This window comes from Rhinopithecus roxellana, chromosome 7 (assembly GCF_007565055.1).
Source record: "Rhinopithecus roxellana isolate Shanxi Qingling chromosome 7, ASM756505v1, whole genome shotgun sequence".
Lineage (NCBI taxonomy): Eukaryota > Metazoa > Chordata > Mammalia > Primates > Cercopithecidae > Rhinopithecus > Rhinopithecus roxellana.
The window spans coordinates 94,407,884-94,425,411 of record NC_044555.1 but is presented as its reverse complement, the minus strand read 5'-3'; the positions used below and the strand labels follow the sequence as shown (position 1 = coordinate 94,425,411).

Here is a 17,528-nt window from a genome sequence, read left to right as displayed (position 1 = left end):
CAGCAGACCTGCAGCAAAGGGGACTGATTGGTATAAGGAAAACTAACAAATAGAATGAAATAAAATTAACATCAACCAAAAGGATGTCCACTCAAAAAACCCATCCAAAGGTCACCAACATCAAAGACCAAAGGTATATAAATCCATGAAGATGAGGAAAAAACAGCACAAAAGGCTGAAAATTCCAAAAACCAGAATGCCTCTTCTCCTCCAAAGAATCACAACTCCTCGCCAGCAAGGGAGCACAACTGGATGGAGAATGAGTTTGACAAATTGACAGAAGTAGGCTTCAGAAGGTGGGTAATAACAAACTCCTCCAAGCTAAAGGAGCATGTTCTAACCCAATGCAAGGAAGCTAAGAATCTTTTTTTTTTTTCATGTCAAAAAGAACCTTTATTACTTTTTTTGATTGTCACTTATGCTTTCTTGCCAGATGCCTTTGGAGCAGGTGCTTTCTGGACTGGAGCTTTCTGACCCTTCTGAGCTTTTGGAGCAGGTGCAGCCTTCTGGCCTGTGGCTTTCTGGGCAGGAACCTTCTGGGCTGGAGCCTTTTTACTCGCGGTGGTCATCTCTTTTGCTGGAACTTTAGCAGCGGCTGCAGCAGCTGTAGCAGCAGCAGCAGTACCCTTAGTACCAGGTGCTTTTTTGGGAGAAGCTTTCAGGAGAGCTGCCTTTTGAAGCTTCTTAACTTCATTCTTGATTATTCTGTTCCTCATTTTCTTTGCCTTCATAACTTTAAAATGATCAAAATCTGTCATCTAGGTTTTCCTTTCTCTGGCTTCAATCTTCTTGGCCCATTGTGTGGCTGCCCATTTTGTATTGATGTCTGCCTTCTGCCAGGCTTGTCGGACATACTTCTGGAGGGCACTGTGTGAAAACTTGAGGATGAAATCAGTGAGCTGCATGCACTTGAAAGGCGTGGCCTGTCTCCTCACTTGAGTGCAAGGTCCATCGACCAAAGCCCTGTTCTGATCAATAACATCTACAATCGCAACCAATTTTCTGGCATGAGGTCCAAAGGAGACATAGGCCACCCGGCTAACCTCCATGAAGCACCTGAACACCATGTTGGCAGCATTAGGTGAGAAGGAAGCTAAGAATCTTGATAAAAGGTTACAGGAATTGCTAACTAGAATAACCAGTTTAGAGAAGAACATAAATGACCTGGTGGAGTGGAAAAACACAGCACAAGAACTTTGTGAAGCATACACAAGTGTCAATAGCTGAACTGATCAAGTGGAAGAAAGGATATCAGAGATTGAAGACCAACTTAATGAAATAAAGTGTGAAGACAAGATTAGAGGAAAAAGAATGACAAGGAATGAACAAAGCCTCCAAGAAATATAGGACTATGTGAAAAAAACAAACCTACGTTTGATTGGTGTACCTGAAAGTGATGGGGAGAATGGAACCAAGTTGGAAAACACTCTTCAGGATATTATCCAGGAGAACTTCCCCAACCCAGCAAGACCGGCCAACATTCAAATTCAGGAAATACAGAGAACACCACAAAGATACTCCTTGAGAAGAGCAACCCCAAGACACATAATCGTCAGGAACACAAAGGTTGAAATGAAGGAAAAAATGTTAAGGGCAGCCAGAGAGAAAGGTCCCTTCCCACAAAGGGAAGCCCATCAAACTAACAGCAGATCTCTCTGCAGAAAACCTACAAGCCAGAAGACAGTGGGGGCCAATATTCAACATTCTTAAAGAAAAGAATTTTCAGCCCAGAATTTCATATCCAGCCAAACTAAGCTTCATAATTGAAGGAGAAATAAAATCCTTTATAAACAGGCAAATGCTGAGAGATTTTGTCACCACCAGGCTGACCTTGCAAGAGCTCCTGAAGGAAGCACTAAATATGGAAAGGAACAACTTGTAACAGCCACTGCAAAAACACCAAATTTTAAAGACCCTCAACAATATGAAGACACCGCATCAACTAATGGGCAAAATAACCAGCTAGCATCATAATGACAGGATCAAATTCACACATAACAATATTAACCTTAAATGTAAATGGGTTAAATCCCCCAATTAAAAGACACAGACTGGCAAATTGGATAAAGAGTCAAGACCCATTGGTGTGCTGTATTCAGGAGACCCATCTCATGTTCAGACACACATAGGCTCAAAGAAAAGGGATGGAAGAATATTCACCAAGCAAATGGAAAGTGAAAAAAAGCAGGAGTTGCAATCCTAGTCTCTGATAAACAGACTTTAAACCAACAAAGATAAAAAAAGACAAAGAAGGGAATTACATAATGGTAAAGGGATGAATGCAACAAGAGCTAACTATCCTAAATATATATGCACCCAATACAGGAGCACCCAGATTCATAAAGCAAGTCCTTAAAGACCTACGAAGAGACTTAGACTCCCACACAATAAAATTGGGAGACTTTAACACTCCACTGTCAATATTAGACAGATCAACAAGACAGAAAATTAACAAGGATATTCAGGACTTGAACTCAGCTCTGGACCAAACAGACCTAATAGACATCTACAGAACTCTTCACTCCAAATCAACAGAATATACATTCTTCTTAGCACCACATCATGCTTATTCTAAAATTGATCACATAATTGAAGGTAAAACACTTCTCAGCAAAAGCAAAACAATGGAAATCATAAAAAGCAGTCTCTCAGACCACAGTGCAATCAAATTAGAACTCAGGATTAAGAAACTCACTCAAAACCGCAAAACTACATAGAAACTGAACAACCTGCTCCTGAATGACTACTTGGTAAATAACGAAATTAAGGCAGAAATAAATAAGTTCCTTGAAACCAATGAGAACAAAGACACAACGTACAAGGATCTCTGGGACACATTTAAAGCAGTGTGTAGAGGGAAATTTATAGTACTAAATGCCCTCAGGAGAAAGCCGGACAGATCTAAACTTGACAACCTAACACACAATTAAAAAAAAAACTAGAGAAGCAAGAGCAAACAAATTCAAAAGAAATAATTAAGATCAGAGCAGAACTGAATGAGATACAGACATGAAAAACCCTTCAAACAGTCAGTGAATCCAGGAGCTGGTGTTTTGAAAAGATTAACAAAATAGATAGACCACTAGCCAGACTAATAAAGAAGAAAACAGAGAAGAATCAAATAGACACAGTAAAAAATGATAAAGGGCATATCACCACTGATCCCACAGAAATACAAACTGCCATGAGAGAATACTATGAACACCTCTATGCAAATATACTAGAAAATCTAGAAGAAATGGATAAATTCCTGGACACATACTTTCTCCCAAGACTAAACCAGAAAGAACTTGAATCCCTGAATAGACCAATAACAGGCTCTGAAATTGAGGCAATAATTAGTAGCCTACCAACCAAAAAAAAGTCCAGGACCAGACGGATTCACAGCCGAATTCTACCACAGGTACAAAGAGGAGCTGGTACCCTTCCTTCTGAAACTATTCCAATCAATAGAAAAAGAGGGAATCCTCCCTAACTCATTTTATGAGGCCAGCATCATCCTGATATGAAAACCTGGCAGAGACACAACAAAAAAAGAAACTTTCAGGCCAATATTCCTAATGAACATTGATACGAAAATCCTCAATAAAATACAGACAAATCAAATCCAGCAGCACATCAAAAAGCTTATCCACCACGATCAAGTTGGCTTCATCCCTGGGATGTAAGGCTGGTTCAACACATGCAAATCAATAAACGTAATCCATCACATAAACAAAACCAATGACAAAAACCACATGATTATCTCAATAGATGCAGAAAAGGCCTTCAACAAAATTCAACAGCCCTTCATACTAAAAACTCTACATAAACTAGCTATTAATAGAACGTATCTCAAAATAATAAGAGCTATTTATGACAAACCCACAGCCAATATCATACTGAATGGGCAAAGGCTGGAAGCATTCCCTTTGAAAACTGGCAAAAGACAATGATGCCCTCTCTCACCACTTTTATTCAACATAATATTGAAGTTCTGGCCAGGGCAATCAGGCAACAGAAAGCAATAAAGGGTATTCAAATAGGAAGAGAGGAAGTCAAATTGTCCCTGTTTGCAGATGACATGATTGTATATTTAGAAAACCCCATCGTCTTATCCCAAAATCTCCTTAAGGTGATAAGCAACTTCAGCAAAGTCTCAGGATACAAAATCAGTGTGCAAAAATCACAAGCATTCCTATATGCCAATAATAGACAAACAGAGAAAGAGCCAAAACATGAGTGAACTCCCGTTCACAATTGCTACAAAGAGAATAAAATACCTAGGAATACAATTTACAAGGGATGTGAAGGATCTCTTCAAGGAGAACTATAAATCACTGCTCAAAGAAATAAGAGAGGACACAAACAAATGGAAAAACATTGCATGTTCACGGATAGGAAGAATCAATATCGTGAAAATGGCCATACTACCCATTTCCTCATCAAGCTACTGTTGGTGGGAATGTAAATTAGTTCAACCCTTGTGGAAGACAGTGTGGCAATTCCTCAAGGATTTAGAACCTGAAATACCATTTGACCCAGCAAACCCATTACTGGGTATATACTGAAAGGATTAGAAATCATTCTACTATAAAGACACATGCACACGTATGCTTATTGCAGCAATATTCACAATAGCAAAGTCTTGGAACCAACCCAAATGCCCATCAGTGATAGACTGGATAATGAAAATGTGGCACATATACACCATGGAATACTATGCAGCCATAAAAAGGTTGAGTTCATGTCCTTTGCAGGGACATGGATGAAGCTGGAAACCATCATTCTCAGCAAACTAACACAGGAAGGGAAAACCAAACACTGCATGTTCTCACTCATAAGTGAGAGTTGAACAATGAGAACACATGGACTAAGGAATGGGAACATCAACCACTAGGGCCTGTCGGGGAGTGGGGGCTAGGGGAGGGATAGCATTAGGAGAAATACCCAATGTAGATGACGGGTTGATGGGTGCAGCAAATCACCATGGCACGTGTATACCTATGTAACAAACTTGCATGTTCTGTATATGTATCCCAGAACTTAAAGTATAATAATAATAACCAACAATAATAATACAGAACAAGACCATGTCCTTTACAGGGACATAGATGGAGCTGGAGGCCATTATCTTTAGCAATCTAAACAGGAACAGAAAACCAAATACTGCATGTTCTCACTCATAAGTGAGAGCTGAACAATGAGAACACATGGACACAAGGAGGGGAACAACACACACCGGGGCCTGTTATGGAGGTGAGGAGAGGGAGAGCATCATGATAAATAGCTAATGCATGTGGGGCTTAATACCTAGGTGATGGGTTGATAAGTGCAGTAAACTTATAAGTGGGAGCCAAATGATGAGAACACATGGACACAAAGAGGAGAACAACACACACTGGGGCCTATCAGAGGGTGGATGGTGGGAAGAGGGAGAGGGTCAGGAAAAATAACTAATAGGTAATAGGCTTAATACCTGAGTGATAAAATAACATTTAAGAAAAGAAAAAGCAAACTGGCTATGTCATGCTTCTATTAAGTCTTTACTTCCTTCATAATAACAACAAACCCCCATGACACAAGTTTACCTATGTAACAAACCTATATGTGTACCCTAAACTTAAAAGTTAAAAAAAAGAAAAAGAAGTTTCTTTCATGACCCTAGGAAAGGTAGCTCTTCCAGGAAGGAAGGTCTAGTAAAAGGCCTATGATCCTGAGAGTTATTAATCCTGATCTGACTTTGAAAAATTATCACTTGATTAGACTACTTTATCAAGCTCCTGTTCACTCTCCCAGTCTCCAATCTCCCCATTCCAGTTCATCCTCCACAGTGTCACAAGATTAATTTCTTAAAAAAAAAAAAAAGAAAAAAGAAAAAAGAAAAGAAAAGAAAAAGCAACTTGGCTACATCATGCTTCTATTAAGTCTTTACTTCCTTCATAATATATAGTACAAACCCTCTCAGCATGGCATATAAAACTCTACTCTGTTTGGTCCTCATCTACTTCTCATACAACCATTTCTCATTGCTCCTTCTCATAGTCTATCCCCTATGCAAACAACGTTCCAGCCACCTTTAATTTGTTACCATTCTGTAAATATAGTACATTGTTTAATGTGCTTTTACCTTTGCACATCCTATTTCCTCAACCTAACATACCTGTCCCCTCCCTTCCTCTTCTAAAAATTCCTACTTTTCCTTTAAGACTCAGTTTAAATGTTACCTTTTCTGTGCAACCCTCCCTATGCTTACCATGAAGAATTCATCCTTTATACTTCCACAGCATCCTGGGCATACAATTATCATAGTACTTATCTCACTTATAATAACCACACTGTATTGTCAGTTTGTCTGTCTCCTAAGTTTCTTGAAGGGTAAGTCTGTATCATTTTCATCTCTGTATCCCAAACATATAACCTGGCCCAGAGTGTTACTCATTAAGTGTTTATTAAGTAAATGAATGGATGAGCTATGATAAGAACTGCTATTTGTGATCAACATATAACATAATATATACAGTTAACAAATAAGGCATGACTAGTCTTCTTTGATGCCCCATTCTTTATTTGAAGCTTTAATCTAAGGATTTAGGGAATTTAGAATTGCCAGCTGGAAGAAAAAAAAAGTTTGTCTCAACTATATCTTTCTTGGGGAGCTGTTGACCATTTTGTGGATATAGGGGAAGGAGCTTGACCGTCAAAGTCTACTTTTCAGTCTTTTGGAAGCAATGAACTTCTCATTGTACCACTCCACTTCTAATTTTGATTTAAATTTCCTGACATTATAGCACAACTCCTAACACTTAGAATTTATTTTCCCTTTTTCCTCTTAATCCTCTTATTTTTTCCCCAACTTTACCCCTCACCAAGAGCCAATTTTCATTGCATGTATTTAAATAAACTGCCAATCCATTATGCCATTTACACTAGAAGCCCGGTAATAAAGTAGGACCTTCTCCAAGGTCATTCATATACTCTCTGATATCTGGGAAAGTGCTGAGAGAAAAACAGGTAGATAACTCAATCTGTCACGTGGATCTATGGAGAATGTACAAATACCTCATTTCCATAACGACATTGTACTTGATGTCCCAACATAATGAATGACATGCTATGACTGAAAACTAAACAGAGTCTAATGGTAAATGCATTAATTAGTGACCTGTTTACACTTCTCCTGGGAAGGATGGCCATTTGTTACAGCTGCTGTCATGCAAGAATACTGACTGTTGTTGGGTCTCCACTCTGGGAATGCATATAAATTTGTGAGATTCTCCCACATTATCATTTGCTGACAGGCGTTAATGACACTAATGAAAGCAGGAGAGCTTGATTCAAACACACAAATAATTAGAATTGATAATAGATATGTGAAAAGGGCCTTCATTAATACATTTTTTAATGATGCAGAGATGGAAGTTAAAAAGCGGGTGTCTAGACATATATTTATAGCACCTCCACCTCCTTCAGTCCAAGATAATTCTTCTACCTCTTTGATTTATCCATCTTTTAGTTACATACCTAAGAAAGCAGAATACTCATGTTCTGGTAAGAGAAATACAGAGAAAAGAGAGTAGATTCAGCTCTATTCAGTTAATGACAATTATCAACGAGAATAGTGCCTGAAATCAAAAGATCACCAGCTTTTGTCTTAGGAAATGTTTGATGATGGATGTAAATTAAAGGGTTTATTCAGAGGAAAAGGAGCATTTACTAATGATGTTCAAGCCTAGTTGAAGTCTTCTAATTTAGAAAAAGATGAGTGTATTACCTATTTGCCTCCAATATCAGTGATTTCTCAGGTAACAACACCCTTGACAAATAGTCACATTGTAATGAGGAAAATAGTATGTGTTGACAACATTCTGTTAATAATTTACACTTTCAATGTCCTTTTTTTATCATGATTGAATGACCAAATCTCTCTATTTCTGATCAAGAGAGGACAACAGAACGCCAATGTTTTTGGAAGTCATGCCTGTAGTCATTCAGATGTTTGCACTATCTAAGCAACTGGTTTGGCCAACTTGTAGCCTGGTTTTATTGGGAACATAACTACAGAGTTCGAAACCAAATGGTAGGGGCAAACGATTCAAGAAAACAACAGGTTTGCTCAGTGTAGAGGTGATGAACAAAGTCAGTTGCATTATTAAATTAGTCTTTTACTAATTACTTTACTGAATAAACCCATCAGTTTAAGTATAGTGCTCAGATCAAAGTTCCTGAATAGATATAATCATATTAAGCAGTGAATGACACATTACTTCTACTAAGTTGCATCATCAAACTGAGAATACCAATGATTCCATTGTAAATAGAGCTATGTACTCTGAGGACTAAGATAGACAAGTAAATCTCTGCCATCTTTTCAATGGAAACTTACTCGCTTAAAACTTTAAAAATTGTATAATGCCATATAAGGGCCCCAGAGTAGAGGCAGTGAGATTTCATTTTTAAGAGAGTGATTACCCACTTAGGCTGTTAAGCTTTATTAGGAGTCTGTTTTAATAGGAATCTGGTTTGAATTAAGAGTAAAATGAAACTGTAACGCACAAGAGGCCTAACACTAGTCTTGAGTTTGGTCTCAGAGCTAAGAGACAGATGGCTTCCGATTGCCCCTCAGAAGCTTTTATGTTTAAACACGTTGATTATTTTATCCTGCTAATAATCTGTGTGCTCTGTGATCACATGATCAGTCAGTCTCCCTACCCCCAGAGAGAATACACAGGATGTGAATAGTTTCCAGCTGCCTAATGTTGACTCTGTGGTACAGATACATATTTTTAAATCATAAATTGGACTCTCTCCACCCAGGGTCCTGATGCCTCAGGCTCCAAACAATCACAAGTCAGCAGGTGGCATCTAGGGTTCAGCTGGGACTCAGAACCAGGAGATTCACTTTAGTAGATCTCCAACACTGCGGAGTAAAACTGATGATGTGAGCAAAGGGTAGTTAGGCACAGCTCTAATTGCCCACGTGCAAATTGGTCCTATTTGCAAGAAATTTCACTATTACTAAGTAGCTAGCTGGTAATGGAACAGCTCAGTCCACACAGCCACACTGAATATGCATCACAAATCAAATGTATTCACTTATTTATTACTTAATTAATGCAATAAATATTTATTGAGTATCTATTATGTACCAAGCATTAAACTGGGTCCTAGGGATACAGCAGTGAACAAGACAGACACAGTTTTGGACTTCACATGGTTTATTTTGTTTGCGCTAGCAGAAGCATAGTGCAGAGGTTAAACACTTAGCAGCTAGGCTGCCTAGGGTGTAAATCCTGGCTCTTCTGCTTACTAGCTTTGTGAATGTGGCAAATTACTTTCCTCCTCTGAGTGCCTTAGTTTCCCATCTAAAAGACTGTGATAAAACCATTATCTAACTCATTGAGTTGACATAAAAATTAACTGGGTTAATGTCACATGGTAAGCACTACATAAGTGTTGGACATTTTTGTTAGCTATGTTCTGCAGTGTCTGCCGATCATTCTGGAAACAACAGTCTACAACCCATGAATTATTGCTTCCAAGGTACAGCTTGGCTCCTCTTACCACTCACAATGGGGATTTTCCTAAATCTGAGGTAAAGAAACCAGTATAACTTCAAGACCTACTACCATAAACTCCAAAAACAAATCTCTGTCATCTCTTGGCCTCAATTTACCTCATCTATAAATTAAAGCTTGTAACTAGATGATCTGGTACTAGTAGTGATTAAAAACACTGGGTTTGAATACTGACTTCACTACTAACTAGCTTTATGATCTTGAGCAAGTTAATTTTAAGAGCTTTTCTTTGTTTTTGGTGCTCTGCAATTTTACTATGATATATCTAGAAGCAGACTTATTTTTACTCATTCTACTTAGGACTCGTGCTTTTTGAATTTCAAGACTCCCATCATTCATCAATTCTGAAAAAAAAAATCATTATCTCTTTAAAAATTAGTTGTCCCCCATTCTCTCTAGTACTTCCATTAGAAATTCATTTTAGATGTATATTGGACCTTTTGTCTATCGTCCATGTCTTTTAATCTCTCTTCAAGGATCTCAAATAGTGGTTTAAACATAAAGCCCTAAAATATCAAGACATGCCCTCAGTAACTTTAACTGCAAAACTCTTGCCAATTAACCTAATCAAACACACAACTCACTCAAACAAATAGTTCGGGTCGGCTAAAGTTTTTTAACTTGACTAGTCATCTGAGTGAACTAACTTAAAACTTTTTTATTTTGTTTTTTATTTTTTAATTTAAGTTCTGGGATACATGTGCAGAATGCACAGGTTTGTTACATAGGTATATGTGTGCCATGGTGGTTTGCTGCATCTATTGACCAATCATCTAGGTTCCCTCCCCTTACCCCAACTCCCATGGGCCCCAGTGTGTGTTGCTCCCCTCCCTGTATCCATGTGTTCTCATTGTTCAACTCCCACTTATGAGTGAGAACATACAGTGTTTGGTTTTCTGTTCCTGTGTTAGTTTGCTGAGGATGATGGCTTCCAGCTTCATCCATGTCCCTGCAAAGGACATTATCTCATTCCTTTTTATGGCTGCATAGTATTCCATGGTGTATATGTACCACATTTTCTTTATCCAGTCAATCATTGATGGGCATTTGGGTTGGTTCCATGTATTTGCTATTGTAAATAGTGCTGCAATAAACATATGTGTGCATGTATCTTTATAGTAGACTGATTTATATGCCTTTGGGTATATACCCAGTAATGGGATTGCTGGGTCAAATGGTATTTCTGGTTCCAGATCCTTGAGGAATTGCCACACTGTCTTCCACAATGGTTAAGCTGGTTTACATTCCCACCAACAGTGAAAAAGTGTTCCTATTTCTCCACAGCCTTGCCAGTATCTATTGTTTCTTGACTTTTTAATAATCGCCCTTCTTACTGGCATGAGATGGTATCTCATTGTGGTTTTGATTTGCATTTCTCTAATGATCAGTGATGAGCTTTTTTTCACATGTTCCTTGGCCACATAAATGTCCTCTTTTGAGAATTGTCTGTTCATATCCTTTGCCCACTTTTTGATGGGGTTGCTGCAGAGAGACACATACACACACGAAAACTTCAGGCCAATATCCCTGATGAACATCGATGTGAAAATCCTCAGTAAAATACTGGCAAGCCTTGTGGAAGACAGTGTGGCGATTCCTCAAGGATCTAGAACTAGAAATACCATTTGACCCAGCCATTCCATTACTGGGTATATACCCAAAGGATTATAAATCATGCTGCTGTAAAGACACATGCACACGTATGTTTATTGCAGCACTATTCACAATAGCAGACTTGGAACCAACCCAAATGCCCATCAGTGATAGACTGGATTAAGAAAATGTGGCACATATACACCATGGAATACTATGCAGCCATAAAAAGGATGAGTTCATGTCTTTGGAGGGACGCGGATGAAGCTGGAAACCATCATTCTCAGCAAACTATCAAAAGGACAGAAAACCAAACACTTCATGTTCTCACTCATAGGTGGGAATTGAACAATGAGAACACTTGGACACAGGAAGGGGAATATCACACACCAGGGCCTGTTGTGGGGTAGAGGGATAGCATTAGGAGATATACCTAATGTAAATGACGAGTTAATGGATGCAGCACGCCAACATGGCACATGTATACATATGTAACAAACCTGCACGTTGTGTACATGTACCCTAGAACTTAAAGTATAATAAAAAAAAAGAATTGATAGACTATATAGATGCAAGAAAGAATACATACTTTGTAAAGAGAAATATAATTTTCTAATAAAAATATTTTCATTAAATAAGTCAAAAAAAAATACTGGCAAACCGAATCCAGCAGCACATCAAAAAACTTATCCACCATGATCAAGTTGGCTTCATCCCTGGGATGCAAGGCTGGTTCAACATACGCACATCAACAAATGTAATCCATCATATAAACAGAACCAAAGACAAAAACCACATGATTATCTCAAAAGATGCAGAAAAGGCCTTCAACAAAACTCAACAGCCCTTCGTGCTAAAAACTCTCAATAAACTAGGTATTGATGGGACATATCTCAAAAAGTAAGAGCTATTTATGACAAACCCACAACCAGTATCATACTGAATGGGCAAAAGCTGGAAGCATTCCCTTTGAAAACCGGTACAAGACAAGGACTCCCTCTCTCACCACTCCTGTTCAACACAGAATTGATAGTTCTGGTCAGGAAAATCAGGCAAGAGAAGGAAATAAAGGGTATTCAAATAGGAAGACAGGAAGTCAAATTGTCAGTTTGCAGATGATATGGTTCTACATTTAGAAAACCTCATCGTTTCAACCCAAAAACTCCTTAAGCTGATAAGCAACTTCAGCAAAGTATCAGGATACAAAATCAATGTGCAAAAATAACAAGTATTCCTGTACACCAACAATAGACAAACAGAGAACCAAATCATGAATGAACTGCCATTCACAATTGCTACAAACAGAATAAAATACCTAGGAATACAGTAACAAGGGATGTGAAGGATCTCTTCAAGGAGAACTATAAAGCGCTGCTCAAGGAAATAAGAGAGGACACAAATAAATGGAAAAACATTCCATCCTCATGGATAGGAAGAATCAATATTGTGAAAATGGCCAAACTGCCCAAAGTAATTTATAGATTCAATGCTATTCCCATCAAACTACCATTGATATTCTTCAGAGAATTAGAAGAATCTACTTTTCATCTTACATGGAACCAAAGAAGACTGACTTCAAACTATACTACTACAAGGCTACAGTAACCAAAACAGCATGGTACTGGTACCAAAACACACATATAGACCAAGGGAACAGAACAGAGCCCTCAGAAATAACACCACACATCTACAATCATCTGATCTTTGACAAACATGACAAAAATAAGCAATGGAGAAATGATTCCCTAGTCAATAAATGGTGCTGGGAAAACTGGGAGCAGTATGCAGAAAACTGAAACTAGACCCCTCCCTTACACCTTATACAAAAATTAACTCAAGATGAATTAAAGACTTAAATGTAAAACCCAAAAGCATAAAAACCCTAGAAGAAAACCTAGGCAATACCATTCAGGACATAGTCATGGGCAAAGACTTCATAACAAAAACGCCAAAAGCAATTGCAACAAAAGCCAAAATTGACAAATGGGATCTAATTAAACCAAAGAGCTTCTACGCAGCAAAAGAAACTATCATCAGAGTGAACAGAAAACCTACAGAATGGGAGAAAATTTTTGCAATCTACCCATCTGACAAAGATCTAATATCCAGAATCTACAAGGAACTTAAATTTACAGGAAAACTTTTTTCAGTGCCCTAAAGATGTCCAGCCAAGGCTTTCCAAAGTTATTCTCAGATAAAAAGCCAATTATCATTTTGGTAGAGGATATGGAAATAAGTAAAATGAAAATGCTTTCAGCAAAAATTACTCATCTCCTGAGTTAGAAGGTAGAAAATATTTGCTAAAGCATTTAGAAATAAACTTATACTATTACCACATACTACAAAGGAAGAGGACCAAGATGATACTTTGCTAGTTAATTATTTGCATCTAAAATGGAGAAAAGTCTCTCAAACTATTTTGCAGTTGTCAAATTTTAATACAAAATACTTCCTTTAAGTCAATACCAAAAGTTTTAATTGCTCTACTATCATGTGCCTAGCACTGTGTATGATTCTGAGGCTATGCAAGAAATCAAACATATAGTCGCTCTCCTTAAGGTATGTGTACTCTCCTTGGGAAAACAGGCTAAACACATGAAAGAAGAAGAGCAGAGGGAAAAACACTTTCATCTAGCATCTGCTATGTGCTGGGAATGTTCACATCTAATCTTCACTGCATTCCTGTAAGACATATTATTCATTCATTCATTTAATGATGTACATATGCCCAAGGTCATACCACTAGAAAGAAAACAAGTTCAGATTCAAACCCAGGTCTGGTGCTAGAGCCATTATATCCACTATACTATACTGCCAAATGTTTAATTAAATTATACAGATTAAGTAAGGAGTACTGAAAAAGAGAGGCAGTACAGCATGCTGCAGAATTAATGAAATTTGGGCTTAGACTGACCTGAGTTCAATACCAGCTATGTGACTTTGGACAAGCTACTTAACCTTCCCAAGCTTCTTTCTTTGTCTATAAAATATGTACCGTTATTAAATAAAATAACATACATAAAGGATTTCACATAGTGCTTTCCATAGTAAACAATAAATAGTAAGTATTATTAGTGTAACATTTAATTTTAAAGTTAAGTTTTAAACCCAAAACTAATTTTTCCACATTTGTATGCTAAGGGAGGAGGCATATTTCAAACTAGTGGAAATATGTTCCCTTCCCCTCATGGAGATTGGTGGGAAAGGAGAAGAAAAATATATTTAATAGCCTCTGCTATTTCTTTATACTGCCAAAGTAAGGTACCCTGCAAAAGATGGACTACTATAAATAAAAGATACTTTGGATATGCAAAGGAAGGCGCTAGGCAATAAAGAATAGAAAGGCAAGTTATTCTCAATAACATGACAATATGAAACCTCTCAATCAACCCAAGTCTTGAGTTGACTTCTGGATAAAATAAGTAAGAATTGTAAGAGTTCAAAGAGGAGAAGATAAAATGAGAGGTCATCTGTGACATATCACTCCCCTGATCACCAGGTTTCATTCAGGTAATTATGCTGCATAGTAGGGACCTCTTTCTTTCTTCATTGTTTCATGGGCATAGCTCTCAAACCATCCCAGATAATGGAGGCTCAGGTTTCCTTCTATCACGGAGTACTAGCAAGCCACTGGGCCTCGTTGCTAGAACTTTATTTATTTATGTATTTTTTATTGTACTTTAAGTTCTAGGGTACATGTGCACAACGTGCAGGTTTGTTACATATGTATACATGTGCCATGTTGGCATGCTGTACCCATTAACTCGTCATTTACATTACGTATATCTCCTAATGCTATCCCTCTACCCCACAACAGGCCCTGGTGTGTGATGTTCCCCTTCCTGTGTCCAAGTGTTCTCATTGTTCAATTCCCACCTATGAGTGAGAACATGAGGTGTTTGGTTTTCTGTCCTTGTGATAGTGTGCTGAGAATGATGGTTTCCAGCTGCATCCATGTCCCTACAAAGGACATAAACTCATCCTTTTTTATGGCTGCATAGTATTCCATGGTGTATATGTGCCACATTTTCTTAATCCAGTCTATCATTGATGGACATTTGGGTTGGTTCCAAGTCTTTGCTATTGTGAATAGTGCCGCAATAAACATACGTGTGCATGTGTCTTTACAGCAGCATGATTTATAATCCTTTGGGTATATACCCAGTAATGGAATGGCTGGGTCAAATGTATTTCTAGTTCTAGATCCTTGAGGAATTGCCACACTGTCTTCCACAATAGTTGAACAAGTTCACAGTCCCACCAACAGTGTAAAAGTGTTCCTATTTCTCCACATCCTCTCCAGCACCTGTTGTTTCCTGGCTTTTTAATGATCGCCATTCTAAATGGTGTGAGATGGTATTTCATTGTGGTTTGATTTGCATTTCTCTGATGGCGAGTGATGATGAGTATTTTTTCAAGTGTCTGTTGGCTGCATAAATGTCATCTTTTGAGAAGCGTCTGTTCGCGTCCTTTACCCACTTTTTGATGGGGTTGTTTGATTTTTTTCTTGTAAATTAAGTTCTTTGTAGATTCTAGATATTAACCCTTTGTCTGATGGGTAGATTGCAAAAATTTTCTCCCATTCTGTAGGTTGCCTGTTCACTCTGATGGTAGTTTCTTTTGTTGTGCAGAAGCTCTGTAGTTTAATTGGATCCCATTTGTCAATTTTGACTTTTGTTGCCATTGCTTTTGGTGTTTTAGTAATGAAGTCCTTGCCCATGCCTATGTCCTGAATGGTATTGCCTAGGTTTTCTTCTAGAGTTTTTATGGTTTTGGGTCTAACATTTAAGTCTTTAATCCATCTTGAATTAATTATTGTATAAGGTATAAGGAAGGGATCCAGTTTCAGCTTTTTACATATGGCTAGCCAGTTTTCCCAGCACCATTTATTAAATAAGGAATCCTTTCCCCATTTCTTGTTGCTGTCATGTTTGTCAAAGATCAGATGATTGTAGATGTGTGGTGTTATTTCTGAGGGCTCTGTTCTGTTCCGTTGGTCTATATGTGTGTTTTGGTACCAGTACCATGCTGTTTTGGTTACTGCAGCCTTGCAGTATGGTTTGAAGTCAGGTAGTGTGATGCCTCCAGTTTTGTTCTTTTGGCTTAGGATTGTCTTGGCAATGCAGTCTTTTTTTGGTTCCATATGAACTTTAAATAGTTTTTTTCCAATTCTGTGAAGAAAGTCATTGGTAGCTTGATGGGGATGGCATTGAATCTATAAATTACCTTGGACAGTATGGCCATTTTCACGATATTGATTCTTCCTATCCATGAGCATGGAATGGTCTTCCATTTGTTTGTGTCCTCTTTTATCTCATTGAGCAGTGGTTTGTAGTTCTCCTTGAAGAGGTCCTTCACATCGCTTGTAAGTTGGATTCCTAGGTGTTTTATTCTCTTTGAAGCAATTGTGAATGGGAGTTCACTCATAATTTGGCTCTCTGTTTGTCTGTTATTGGTATATGGGAATGCTTGTGATTTTGGCACATTGATTTTGTATCCTGATACTTTGCTAACTTTAACAAGTTATCCTTGTTAACTTTCGGTCTCATTGATCTGTCTAATATTGACAGTGGGGTGTTAAAGTCTCCCATTATTATTGTGTGTGAGCCTAAGTCTCTTTGTAGGTCTCTAAGGACTTGCTTTATGAATCTGGGTGCTCTTGTATTGGGTGCATATATATTTAGGATAGTTAGCTCTTCTCGTTGAATTGATCCCCTTACCATTATGTAATGGACTTCTTTGTCTCTTTTGATTTTTGTTGGTTTAAAGTCTGTTTTATCAGAGACTAGGATTGCAACCCCTGCCTTTTTTGTTTTGCATTTGTTTGGTAGTTCTTCCTCCATTCCTTTATTTTGAGCCTATGTGTGTCTCCGCACATGAGATGGGTCTCCTGAATACAGCAAACTGATGGGTTTTGACTCTTTATCCAATTTGCTTGTCTGTGTCTTTTAATTGGAGCATTTAGTCCATTTACATTTAAGGTTAATATTGTTATGTGTGAACTTGATCCTGCCATTATGATATTAGCTGGTTATTTTGCTTGTTAGTTGATGCAGTTTCTTCCTAGCATTGATGGTCTTTACAATTTGGCATGCTTTTGCAGTGGCTGGTACCAGTTATTCCTTTCCATGTTTAGTGCTTCCTTCAGGGGCTCTTGTAAGGCAGGCCTGGTGGTTACAAAATCTCTCAGCATCTGCTTGTCTGTAAAGGATTTTATTTCTCCTCCACTTATGAAGCTTAGTTTGGCTGGATATGAAATTCTGGGTTGAAAATTCTTTTCTTTAAGAATGCTGAATATTGGCCCCCACCCACTTCTGGCTTGTAGAGTTTCTGCTGAGAGATCCGCTGTTAGTCTGATAGGCTTCCTTTTGTGGGTAA

At 38.0% G+C, this 17,528-nt stretch overlaps 1 pseudogene across 1 annotated transcript; it reads right to left on the bottom strand.

The window, feature by feature from the left end:
• Positions 1-364: 364 nt before the first annotated feature.
• Positions 365-1,067, bottom strand: LOC104668785 (annotated as a pseudogene). Its single transcript, XR_004058450.1, has one exon. The product of XR_004058450.1 is annotated as a 60S ribosomal protein L14 pseudogene (transcript).
• Between the last annotated feature and the right edge of the window lie 16,461 nt (positions 1,068-17,528).